At 42.2% G+C, this 13943-nt stretch overlaps 1 long non-coding RNA gene across 1 annotated transcript; it reads right to left on the reverse strand.

Moving 5' to 3' along the window:
• Window positions 1–6579: 6579 nt before the first annotated feature.
• Window positions 6580–8323, reverse strand: LOC116374641 (uncharacterized). The gene is made up of 3 exons (XR_004210534.1): window positions 8287–8323; window positions 7875–7938; window positions 6580–7515 (listed from the first exon to the last, which is right to left on the reverse strand). It is a non-coding gene; the product is annotated as an uncharacterized LOC116374641 (long non-coding RNA).
• Between the last annotated feature and the right edge of the window lie 5620 nt (window positions 8324–13943).

Genomic DNA, 13943 nt, shown 5'->3' on the forward strand with positions numbered 1-13943 from the left:
TGTGGCCATGCACGCCTCCAACTCAATCATCAAGTTTGCAGACGACAACAGTAGTAGGCCCGATTACCAACAATGATAAGACAGCCTACAGGGAGGAGGTGAGAGCCCTGGGAGAGTGGTGTCAGGAAAATAACGTCTCACTCAACGTCAACAAAACAAAGGAGCTGATCGTGGATTTCAGAAAACAGCAGAGGGAGCATGCCCCTATCCACATCTACGGGACCGCAGTGGAGAAGGTGTAAAGCTTCAAGTTCCTCGGCGTACACATCACTGACGATCTGAAATGGTCCACCTATACAGACAGTGTGGTGAAGAAGGCACAACAGCGCATCTTCAACCTCAGGAGGCTGAAGAAATTTGGCTTGGCCCCAAAAACCCTCACAGACTTTTACAGATGCACAATTGAGAGCATCGTGTCGTGCTGTATCACCACCTGGTACATCAACTGCAGCGCCAACCAAAGGGCTCTCCAGAGGGTGGTGTGGTCTGCCCAACGCATCACAAGGAGCAAACTACCTGCTCTCCAGGACACCTACAGCACCCAATGTCACAGAAAGGCCAAAAGATAATCAAGGACATTAACCCCTCGAGCCATGGCCTGTTCACACCGCTATCATCCAGAAGGTGAGGTCAGTACGGGTGCATCAAAGCGGGATGAGAGACTGACAAACAGCTTCTATCTTAGGCAATCAGACTGTTAAATAGCCATCACTAGCCGGCTTCCACCGATTACTCACCCTGCACCTTAGAGGCTGCTTCCCTATATACAGTCGAAGTCGGAGGTTTACATACACTTAGGTGGAGTCATTAAAAATAGTTTTTCAACCACTCCACAAATTTCTTGTTAACTAAACTATAGTTTTGGCAAGTCGGTTAGGACATCTACTTTGTGCATGACACAAGTAATTGTACCAATAGTTGTTTACAGACAGATTATTTCACTTATAATTCACTGTATCACAATTCCAGTGGTCAGAGTGTACATACACTAAGTTGACTGTGCCTTTAAATAGCTTGGAAAATTCCAGAAAAGATGTCATGGCTTAGAAGCTTCTGACAGGCTAATTTACATAATTTGAATCAATTGGAGGTGGACCTGTGGATGTATTTCAAGGCAAACCTTCAAACTCAGTTCCTCTTTTGCTTGACATCATGGGAAAATCAAAGCCAAAGAACCGATCAGTTAGGAGTTTAAAGCTGTGGTCGAGGTATTGGAGTGGCCATCACAAAGCCCTGACCGTCAATCCTATAGAAAATGTTTGGGCAGACACTGAAAAAAGCCGTGCGCGAGCATGGAGGCCTACAAACCTGACCTATTTACAACCAGCTCGGTCAGGAGGGATGGGCCTGTCAAGCCCTGTCAAGCCCTGGGTTCTCTATGGTGTTTTAGGTCAGGGCGTGACTAGGGGCGTTTATAGGTACTATATTTCTATGTTGGTGTGTGTGTATGGTTCCCAATTAGAGGCAGCTGATAATCGTTACCTCTAATTGGGGATCATACTTAGTGTGTCCTTATTCCCACCTGCGATGTGGGATATTGTTTTGTGTGAGTGCCTATGTGCGCTACGTGTTTCACGATCGTTATCTTTGTTGTTTTTGGAAATTTCACTACTATAAAAATGTGGAACTCTACTCACGCTGCGCCTTGGTCTAATTATTCATACAACAGTCGTGACGGGGCCAAAATTCACCCAACTTATTGTGGAAGCTTGTGGAAGGCTACCCAAAACGTTTGACTCAAGTTAAACAATTTAAAGGCAATGCTACCAATACTGTATGTACACTTCTGACCCACTGGGAATGTAATGAAAGAAATACAAGCTGAAATAAATAATTCTCTCTACTACTATTCTGACATTTCACATTTGTTAAAGTGGTGATCCTAACTGACCTAAAATAGGAATTTATACCAGGATTAAATGTCAGGAATTGTGAAAAACTGAGTTTAAATGTATATGGCTAAGGTGTATGTAAACTTCTGACTTCACTGTACATAGACTTGGAATCATTGTCCACTTTAATAATGGAACACTAGTCACTTAATAATGGAACACTAGTCACTTTAATAATGGAACACTAGTCACTTTAATAATGGAACACTAGTCACTTTAATAATGGAACACTAGTCACTTTAATAATGGAACACTAGTCACTTTAATAATGGAACACTAGTCACTTTAATAATGGAACACTAGTCACTTTAATAATGGAACACTAGTCACTTTAATAATGTTTAAACAATGTTTACATACTACTTTACTCATCTCATGTGTGTACTGTATTCTATTCTACTGTATTTTAATCAATGCCACTCCAATGTGCTCGATCTAATGTTGATATATTTCTTAATTCCATTATTTTCGATTCAAATCACATTGTATTGTCACATGCGCCTTAAAGTGAAATGCTTATTTACAAGCCCTTAACGAACAGTGCAAGAAAATACCTAAACAAAAGTATGAGATAAGAATAACAAATAATTAAAGAGCTGCAGTAAATAACAATAATGGGGCTATATACAGGGGGGTACCAGTACATAGTCAATGTGCGGGGGCACCAGTGCACTTGATTAGATGTTCAGGAGTCTTATGGCTTGGGGTTAGAATCTGTTTAGAAGCCTCTTCGACCTAGACTTTGTGCTCCGGTACACCGCTTGCAATGGGATAGCAGAGAGAACAGTCTATGACTAGGGTGGCTGGAATCTTTGACCATTTTTAGGGTCTTCCTCTGACACCGCCTGGTATAGAGGTCCTGGATGGCAGGAAGCTTGGCCCCTGTGATGTACTGGGCTGTCGCACTACCCTCTGTAGTGCCTTGTGGTTGGAGGCCGAGCTGTTGCCGTACCAGTCAGTGATGCAACCTGTCATGATGTCTCAATGGTGCAGCTGTATAAATCCTTTTGAGGATCTGAGGACCCATGCCAAATCTTTTCAAATCGTCTCCTGAGGGGGAATAGGTTTTGTTGTACCCTCTCTACGACTGTCTTGGTGTGCTTGGACCATGTTAGTTTGTTGTTGATGTGGACGCCAAGGAACTTGAAGCTCACAACCTGCTCCACTACAGCCCCGTGAATGAGAATGGGGGCATGCTCGGGTCCTCCTTTTCCTGTAGTCCACAATCATCTCCTTAGACTTGATCACGTTGAGGGAGAGGTAACTGTCCTTGCACCACACAGTCGGGTCTCTGATCTCCTCCCTATAGGCTGTCTCATCGTTGTCGGTAATCAAGCCTATAACTATTGTGTCATCTTTTAAAAAAAAAATGTATTTAACCAGGTAGGCTAGGTGAGAACAAGTTCTCATTTGCAACTGCGACCTGGCCAAGAAAAAGCAAAGTAGTTTGACACATACAACAACACAGAGTTACACATGGAATAAACAAACATACAATCAAACATACAGTAGAAAAATCTATATACAGCATGTGCAAATGAGGTAGGATAAGAGAGGTAAGGCAATAAATAGGCCATGGTGGCAAAGTAATTACAATATACCAATTAAACACTGGAATGGTAGAATGTGCAGAAGATGAATGTGCAAGTTGAGATACTTGAGTGATTTTTGCAGTTCGTTCCAGTCATTGGCAGCAGAGAACTGGCAGGAGAGGCGGCCAAAGGAAGAATTGGCTTTGGGGGTGACCAGTGAGATATACCTGATGGAGCGCATGCTGTGGGTGGGTGCTGCTATGGTGACCAGTGAGCTGAGATAATGCAGAGACTTGTAAATGACCTGGAGCCAGTGGGTTTGGCGGCGAGTATGAAGCGAGGGCCAGCCAACGAGAGCATACAGGTCGCAGTGGTGGGTAGTATATGGGGCTTTGGTGACAAAATGGATGACACTGTGATAGACTGCATCCAATTTGCTGAGTAGAGTGTTGGAGGCTATTTTGTAAATTACATCGCCGAAGTCGAGGATCGGTAGGATGGTCAGTTTTACGAGGGTATGTTTGGCAGCATGAGTGAAGGAGGCTTTGTTGCGAAATAGGAAGCCAATTCTAGATTTAATTTTGGATTGGAGATGTTTAATGTGAGTCTGGAAGGAGAGTTTACAGTCTAACCAGACACCTAGGTATTTGTAGTTGTCAGAACCGTCCAGAGTAATGATGCTTTACGGGCGGGCAGGTGCGGGCAGCGATCGGTTGAAGGGCATGCATTTCGTATTACTTGCATTTAAGAGCAGTTGGAGGCCACGGAAGGAGAGTTGTATGGCATTGAAGCTCATCTGGAGGTTAGTTAACACAGTGTCCAAAGAAGGGCCAGAGATATGTAGAATGGTGTCGTCTGCGTAGAGGTGGATCAAAGAATCACCAGTAGCAAGAGTGACATATTTGATGTATGCAGAGAAGAGAATCGGCCCGAGAATTGAACCCTGTGGCACCCCCATAGAGACTGCCAGGGGTCCGGACAACAGGCCCTCCGATTTGACACACTGAACTCTATCAGAGAAGTAGTTGGTGAACCAGGCGAGGCAATCATTTGAGAAACCAAGGCTGTTGAGTCTGCCAATAAGAATGTGGTGATTGACAGAGTCGAAAGCCTTAGCCAGGTTGATGAATACGGCTGCACAGTAATGTCTCTTATCGATGGCTGTTATGATATCGTTTAGGACCTTGAGCATGTCTGAGGTGCACCCATGACCAGCTCTGAAACCAGATTGCATAGCAGAGAAGGTACGGTGGGATTGGAAATGGTCGGTAATCGGTTTGTTAACTTGGCTTTCGAAGACCTTTGAAAGTTAGTGTAGGATAGATTTAGGTCGAGTTGCTGTGGGTGGAGCGCAGGGCTGTTGACCGGGGTAGGGGTAGCCAGGTGGAAAGCATGACCAGCCGTAGAAAAATGCTTATTGAAATTCTCAATTATAATGGATTTATTGGTGGTGACACTGTTTCCTAGATCTTACAAATTCATAGAAGCATCACTGCTTTAAGCTTCACGACTGACATTTGGACCAGCGATGTTAGCCCCACGAGCATGCTGAGTCTGACAGCACAGTGGGTCGACCAGGATTTTGTACTAAGGAAAGCCATATTGCATGCTCAAGAATATGCTGGTTCTCATACCGCTGCTGCCATTTCAATTGCATTTGAGAACATGTTTGAAATCCCCAAGAACAAAGTACACGCTGCGTTACGTGATAATGCACGTAACTCTTTTGAGTGTTAAGTTATTGTTTTCTTACTAGATAATATGCGTGTGGAAATGTTACATGTACTGTAGTTAATATAAGTAGACATGCACTCATAATTGACTGTAGCACATATAAAGCGAGTTACCGGTGGCTGAAATCACAATCATCGCAGGTCGAATGAGTGATGAATTTCCTAATTAATTTTGCCCTGCAAGTGTAAACACGTCAGACGTCATGGTACGTCATCAGATGTGTCCACTTAATTTGAAGGCTGAGGGGAGAGGGTGTGTCTTTTAAGTGTTTGGAATGCAGCCCAGTTCTCGGGGGACGGAGTGGTGTCACACCTTTCCCCCATCCCTAGGAAACACAACAGATTAAACTAATTGTTTTGCCCAACTGATGATCATGATTAGTTGATTATTGCAGTCAGGTGTGTTAGCTGGGGCTGGGGCAAAAATGTTACACCAATCAGGCCCCTGACCATAGCTGAGGGGAGGACGGCTCAAAATAATAGCCATGACGGAGCGAATGGAATGGCATCAGAAAGGTTTGACCAGCATCAGACCTGCACTGACCAGCATAGACCAGCATGCACCAGCTAGAAATGTATGCTGGTCTTTTTTTCATCAGGGAATTTTCTCTGACTGCCCCCATCTAGGAAGCAAGAGCTATCTTCCTACCCGATGGGCCCTCCCCCATGCCTTTGCAGTTTACATCAACAATGTGTTCTGTCCATCTGGTTTCATCGTCACTGAATGGGGAATAAGTGAGGAAACCTCATCATCTTCAGAAACAGTGAGAGGTTGCACCTCACTCTTGTTACCGGGTCACACAGCAAACTGTTGTCTGCTTCCACATTTTACACATGGCCCTTCTTTGACTTATATTTTGCCATGAGTTTCTGTACCAAACACACAAAGCATCTTCCCATCTTCTTCAGTTTCTCTTTGCATGATTTGTATAAGTTGCAAAAAAAGGCGTTTCTTGCCTTACTGCACAAGCTGGACATCATTCACAAGTGATAAAACATCCTTCACAAGTGATAAAACATCCCTAGCCTAATATCGTCACCCATCAGACTATTCTTAATTTAATGTTGTCTTTATATACACTACCAGTCAAAAGTTTTAGAACACCTACTCATCCCCGACTCATCCAAATTGAGATGGTTTGGGATGAGTCGGACCGTAGAGTGAAGGAAAAACAGCCAACCAGTGCTCAGCATATGTGGGAACTTTTTCAAGATGGTTGGAAAAGGATTCCAAGTGAAGCTGAATGCCAAGAGTGTGCAAAGCTGTCATCAATGTGGCTATTTGAAGAATCTCAAATATAAAATATGTTTTGATTTGTTCAACATTTGATGCCATGTGTGTTATTTAATAGTTTTGATGTCTTCACTACTATTCTATAATGTAGAAAATAGTAAAAAATAAAGAAAAAACCTTGAATGAGTAGGTGTTCTAAAACTTTTGACTGGTAGAGTATACTAAGTAATATATTTGTGAAATTAGTTTTGATATAGAATGGACCATTTTCATGCACCTGTTTCCGAAAAGGGGTATGGGGAAAAATACATGTCATCTATGCACTTAAATAGCGAATGAGGGACGCTTTTCCCGTGGTTGATTTTCATGCCAGGCAGGGAGGCTATACTAATGTTGTAAAGCAAAGCAATGTTCTTAATATTTTAAAAAGTTGAGAAATAAATATAGTAGGCCTAGCCTATAGAAAGCTGATGAGGTCCTCCTATTTTTATTAGAGGTCATCAAACTTTGTTTTCTCACACAATTACGTAGTCTATAGAAATGGGCTCTCATCAAGTTTTTGATTCGATTTTCGATTCGATTTCCATTGTTGTCAGAGTGATTAGAGGGACAATAGAGTGATGAGTACCAGGCAGTTAGCAAGTTTGGTAGGCTACTAATGAGCAGCATCAGAGAAGCCTAATTACCGTGACTAAACGGTCAGATGGAATTTGACTGCCATCATGATTCGTGACCGCCGGTGTGGCGGTAATAAGGTCACTGTAACAGCCCTACTCTCTCCCTACTCTGAACCTCCCTCTGTAGGAGACTAACTATCTCAGACACTTTCCATTCATCATCTACTCTCCTTTGACGATTATAGTCAAGAGCTACTGTATGTCCTCTGGAATCATCTGCAGTAAGATTGGGCATAGTCGGCATCCATGTGTCTCTACACCCAGTGATCCCTAGCTCCTAATCTGAATTTCCCATTCATCATTTGATGAGTACAAAATCAATAAAAATATTTATGTTTAATTTGTAGATATTACCTGACGGTGTGTGTGATCCACTGGCAGCCATTTTTGCATCTCTTTCTCTCCTTCTGCCTCCCTCCAGCCTGGAACTGTCATTTACTCCTGCAGCTGTAGATCGGATAGGAAAATTATTTATTTTTACTTTCTCATGTCAAAAACACCCTTCTGATAAGATACAGTAGGTGTCCAGTACATCCTCATGAGGACACAGTGGTTAATCAAACAGAAAGAGAGCCTATAGATTTGACCTGCCGCCTGTCAGCACGTGACAGAAAAGAAGGCATAGCCTGCATATGACACAAGGCTGGGTGCTGTATGGAGAGTCTATCTGAAGGGTAAATGGCGCCACCTGGCTGTCTTACAGACTGTAACTTAAGACTCAAGGGGCCTAATAAGGTTCTTCTGTTAATTCACAGAAACTATTGAGCAAAACAACCAACAAAAAGAAAATACATAGCTGAACTTACACACAGAGGGTCAAGTAGTTTCTGTTAGCAAGTGAGAAGCAGGTATGATCTGGAGTCTAACTTCCTGTTGTTGCACAGTACCCTAGTCAGTTCTAATCATAGTCTTACTTTGATAAACATACGTTGTCTTGTCTTAATTTTCCCTCTCATCATTATTAATCAAACACTTAACAAAATAATGAGTAATTTAAAGTTGAGAAACATTTTCATAGCCTGAAAATAATATCTATGGGAGAGATAGCTCTCTACGTAGAGTGAACATAATATAGTTGTCACATATTGGACTAGCGGACTAATGCCTACAATTAATTGTTTAAAATATATTTGATTGTTTATGATAAAAATAATTGTCCTACTGGTTCCCAACAAATACTAAATAAAAACTCTAAAAGATAAAGAATACATGACATACCGTCTCGACAGACATTCTACAAAACGAGTAAGTGAAAGTAAAATAGATGTGGAACAGCATTTACCTCTGTGGCCCCTCCCATCCAACTCTATGACACAATCCCCTACAGGAAGACCGGACTTCAGACTGCTTTCATTACAATCAGTGTTGTTGTTGTAGAAATTATTTTAGGTAGGCGCAAAACTGGCTCCATACTTCCATTCATTTTTTTAAACTCAGGAAATACTATACATGCTCTCTCTGCCTTTGGTTTCACTGTCAAGGATTTCCTCCTCTTCTTCCGAAGAGGAGAGGCGAAAAGGATCAGAGGACCAATATGCGGCGTGTTAAGTGTTCATGGTTCTTTTAATATGTAAATGTACACATGAACACTACAAAACAATAAACATGAAAAACCTAACCAGTCCTATCTGGTGCAAAGACAGAGACAGGAACAATCACCCACAAACACACAGTGAAACCCAGGCTACCTAAGTATGATTCTCAATCAGAGACAACTAATGACACCTGCCTCTGATTGAGAACCATACTAGGCCGAAACATAGAAATACCCAAATGATAGAAAAATAACATAGACTGTCCACCCAACTCACGCCCTGACCATACTAACTAAATACAAAACAAAGGAAATAAAGGTCAGAACGTGACATTCACATCATGACATGTTCACTACAGGGAGGAGAGTTGATGCATACACATCCATCAACAATCATCTGAATTTATTTAAATACTTGTTTTCAATAAACAATTATTTTTAAACCAGATTGTTTATCTACAACATGACACAGTGCTAATGGACTCTGTACATCTCAGAAACATACTAAAGAAGGCAGACAACAAAGACATAATACAACAATCACTTTGTTCATGTGGATCTTTCATAGAAAGAATACAGTTAGGCTGCTTTACCAGAAAATTCAGCAGTGCTTTAACAAACTTGGAACAAATCTTGTGATAATTAAGTAATGGGAAAAGCAGGGGAGCAACTTTCCCTGGGGACCGGGGGGGGGGGGATGACCCCCCATTCTTGAAATGTTTGTCCCCCCCAGTTGAATCATTCCATTGGGATACAAAAAGCGTCATCGGTGTGCTTTAGGGCCAGGCAGTTTGGTGGTTTCAGACAGCTGGATTTAGGGCCAGGCAGTTTGGTGGTTTCAGACGGCTGGATTTAGGACCAGGCAGTTTGGTGGTTTCAGACGGCTGGATTTAGGACCAAGCAGTTTGGTGGTTTCAGACGGCTGGATTTAGGACCAGGCAGTTTGGTGGTTTCAGACGGCTGGATTTAGGACCAGGCAGTTTGGTGGTTTCAGACGGCTGGATTTAGGACCAGGCAGTTTGGTGGTTTCAGACGGCTGGATTTAGGACCAGGCAGTTTGGTGGTTTCAGACGGCTGGATTTAGGACCAGGCAGTTGGGTGGTTTCAGACGGCTGGATTTAGGACCAAGCAGTTTGGTGGTTTCAGACGGCTGGATTTAGGACCAGGCAGTTTGGTGGTTTCAGACGGCTGGATTTAGGACCAGGCAGTTTGGTGGTTTCAGACGGCTGGATTTAGGACCAGGCAGTTTGGTGGTTTCAGACGGCTGGATTTAGGACCAGGCAGTTTGGTGGTTTCAGACGGCTGGATTTAGGACCAGGCAGTTTGGTGGTTTCAGACGGCTGGATTTAGGACCAAGCAGTTTGGTGGTTTCAGATGGCTGGATTTAGGACCAGGCAGTTTGGTGGTTTCAGACGGCTGGATTTAGGACCAGGCAGTTTGGTGGTTTCAGACGGCTGGATTTAGGACCAGGCAGTTGGGTGGTTTCAGACGGCTGGATTTAGGACCAAGCAGACACCACAGAGCGTGAGAACAAAGGCAGCTGTTGTCTGTGTGTTGTGCTTTTTCTCTGAGTTGTAAAAGCAAGTAGAGCAAAAACGGTGTACTCTTAACTGACTGATATAGCTGGCTAGGTAACTGCAGTTTAATTTAACAGAAAAAAGTATTTATTCCCGGTGCTGAGCTAGTAGTGTAACTGACATGTAACTTTAGCTAGTGTTTCATCCCCTCTCTACTGAAGTTCTGTCTGAAGTGAATGAACTAGCTAGCTAGCTAGTAGCTACCACAGCCAGTTCAGCTCTAGCCTCCAGCTATCTGTCAGGTAGCAGTGTCTAACAGCTGTTGTGTGTATGGAAATGTTTTGTAGCCTTTTATTTGTCCCGTTTCAACAGCAGTAAATTAACTTGACTTGTTTTCTCCAGTTGATGTACCATTAGAGCTAGCCAAAAGTTGGCTGATGCTAGATATCATTTTTTTGCCCCAATCACAGTCAGTACATCAATGCAACGTTATTGATCTGATAGTTTCCCTAACTAATTCCTAACTTTTTACACTGAAACTGTATGAACAACTCTACAGGCTTCAATGTCATGTTGCACAGTTAGTAGACAACACTATACTCAACATTTCTTAGCAGGATCAGATGGTGACAGGTGTCCCTGCAGGGTCAGACAGCCAGGGAAGACCAGTCAATGGAGCTCAGGTTTATTTTGCAGTATATTATAACAATCAGTTAATAGATACAAAATTCCATCTTGAGTTGATGGGTAGGCTACAGTCTGGGAATAATGGTCATTTCAATAATTTAACACTTGATTCTATTCTTGGAAAATATAATGTATAAATGTACACCAAGGTAATTCTTCATCATGCCTTATCTGAGCAGGATCAGATGGTGACAGGGGTCTCAGCAGGGTCAGGCAACCAGGGAAGAGCAGTCTGTGGCGGCACTGAAGTGAACTTTTATTCACTTTATTCTATCTGTGCAGCCAATACTGGACAAGCCAGAAGCTTCAAATAGTCTGACAAACCTCTAAAGTTGATTTCCAAACTGTAAGGTTGATACACTTTTCACGATGACACAAAACATTAAAGAAATCAAATGTGAGGAAGACCTGGGAGACACTACTGATGATGATGAATGGATACAGATATGTTTGAATGCCCAGTCATGTTCATATAATCTCAGACATAAATTACTGCAGTTTAAGACCATCCATAGAATGTAGTAGAACTAGTGCCATTCAAAAGTATTCAACCCCTTGGAGTTTTTCCTATTTTGTTGCATTACAACCTGTAATTTAAATGGATTTTTATGTGGATTTCATGTAATGGACATGCACAAATTGGTGAAGTGAAATGAAAAAAATAACATGTTTCAAAAAATTCTAAGAAATAAAAACCGTAAAAGTGGTGCGTGCATATGTATTCACCCCCTTTGCTATGAAGCCCCTAAATAAGATCTGGTGCAGCCAATTACCTTCAGAAGTCACATAATTACTTAAATAAAGTCCACCTGTGTGCATTCTAAGTGTCACATGATCTGTCACATGGTCTTTGTGTATATATATATATATATACATACACACACCTGTTCTGAAAGGCCCCAGAGTCTGCAACACCACCAAGCAAGGGGCACCACCAAGCAAGCGGCACTATGAAGACCAAGGAGCGCTCCAAACAGGTCAGGGACAAAGTTGTGGAGAAGTACAGATCAGGGTTGTGTTATAAAAAAATATCCAAAACTTTGAATGTCCCACGGAGCACCATTAAATCCATTATAACCTGCCAAGAGAGGGCCGCCCACCAAAACTCACAGACCAGGCAAGGACGGCATTAATCAGAGAGGCAAGAAAGAGACCAGAGATAACCCTGAAGGAGCTGCAAAGCTCCACAGCGGAGATTGGAGTATCTGTCCATAGGACCACTTTAAGCCATACACTCCAGAGCTGGGCTTTACTTAAGTGGCCAGAAAAAAAGCCATTGCTTAAAGAAGAAAATAAGCAAACACATTAGGTATTCGCCAAAAGGCATGTGGGAGACTCCATAAAACATATGGAATGGGATGTTTTTCATCGGCTGGGACTGGGAAACTGGTCAGAATTGAAGGAATGATGGATATTTCAGTCTTCCAGAGATTTGAGACTGGGACGGAGGTTCACCTTCCAGTAGGACAATAACCCTATGCATACTGCTAAAGCAACACTTGAGTGGTTTAAGGGGAAACATTTAAACATCTTGGAATGGCCTAGTCAAAGCCCAGACCTCAATCCAATTGAGAATCTGTGGTATGACTTAAATATTGCTGTACACCAGCGTAACCCTTTCAACCTGAAGGAGCTGGAGCAGTTTTGCCTTGAAGAATTGGCAAAAATCCCAGTGGCTAGATGTGCCAAGCTTATATAGACATACCCCAAGACACTTGCAGCTGTAATTGCTGCGAAGGGTGGCTCTACAAAGTTTTGACTTTGGGGGGGTGAATAGTTATGCACGCTCAAGTTCTGTTGTTTTGTCTTATTTCTTGTTTGTTTCACAGTAAAACAAATTTTGCATCTTCAATGTGGTCGGCATGTTGTGTAAATCAAATGATACAAAACCCCAAAATCCATTTTAATTCCACGTTGTAAGGCAACAAAATAGGAAAAATGCCAAGGGGGTGAATACTTTCGCAAGCCACTGTACCTATTTAGGCAATCCCTACTGCTAGGTTGCTCAGTCCTGGCCCTGGAGGTCTGCCGTACTATTGGTTGTCACTCTGGCCTTGGCCTAACAAACCTGAAACCAATAACTAATGGTTCACTAAGATCCTAAAGCTGAGAGGGATGTAGTGGGTTGGGGCACTGCAGGACGGTGGACCCCTAGGGGCAGGATGAGAAGATCCAGCTATATTGTGTGCAAGTAAACAGAGCTCTACTGTACTATTAGGCCTATGATATGAATTACAGTGCAAACCCCAGAGGAGCCTTATTGCTATTATAAACTTGTTACCAATGTCATTATAGCAGTAAAACTAAATGTTTTGTCATACCTGTGGTATATGTTCTGATATACCATGGCTTTCAGCCAATCAGAACACAAATACAATGAAATAAAATCAAAGGCTAAATACAAGTGCCTTTACAAGATGCTTTCTTAAAATAGATCAATTCAATTGTTAAAACATTTGAATACTTTTCTCATCTCACAGTTACACACAGAGTTTAAGATGATAGACAAGCAAAGCAAATTACATAATATGTTTTCTATTTTCTGCGCAAATAATATCTGATCAAAAAGAGCTCTTCTCAGAAAAACACACACCTGACTGACGTTACCGAACTCGTAGGCTGTTCACTGATCATAGTTGTAGCCAAAACAATGACTCTGCACAGTGCACACAGTGAGAATATGATACGCTATGTGTTATTTTTGCCCACCTCCACCCTCCCATAATGGCACGAAAACATTATTTATCCAATTTGAAAGGATGTTAAATGTGTCACTCTCTGTAGAAACAGAGTGAAACAACCTGAGTTTATTTCATTGCTTATTATCAGTCTTTTTTTAAAGTGTTCAGCTAAATGTCCATTTAAGGACTATGGATGACTAGGGGTGAGAAGCATCCATGAGACAACCCTCCTCTGCCTTGGTAGCAAAGTGAAGTAAAGAACTAAACTGGTTACCTGTTTTAGTTCAGTTGATAAGTAACATATCTAACGTGGATAAGTCCAGTCCTTGTGGGTGCTGCTGGTTTTCCATCCTCCCTTAATCAGGGACTGATTCTAACTTGGAGAATCAGTCATGTGGAATATCTAACTTTTAGCACATCAAAGTACCAGGGACCCAGAGTAAAACCAAATAATAC

This window comes from Oncorhynchus kisutch, linkage group LG7 (genome assembly GCF_002021735.2).
Source record: "Oncorhynchus kisutch isolate 150728-3 linkage group LG7, Okis_V2, whole genome shotgun sequence".
Lineage (NCBI taxonomy): Eukaryota > Metazoa > Chordata > Actinopteri > Salmoniformes > Salmonidae > Oncorhynchus > Oncorhynchus kisutch.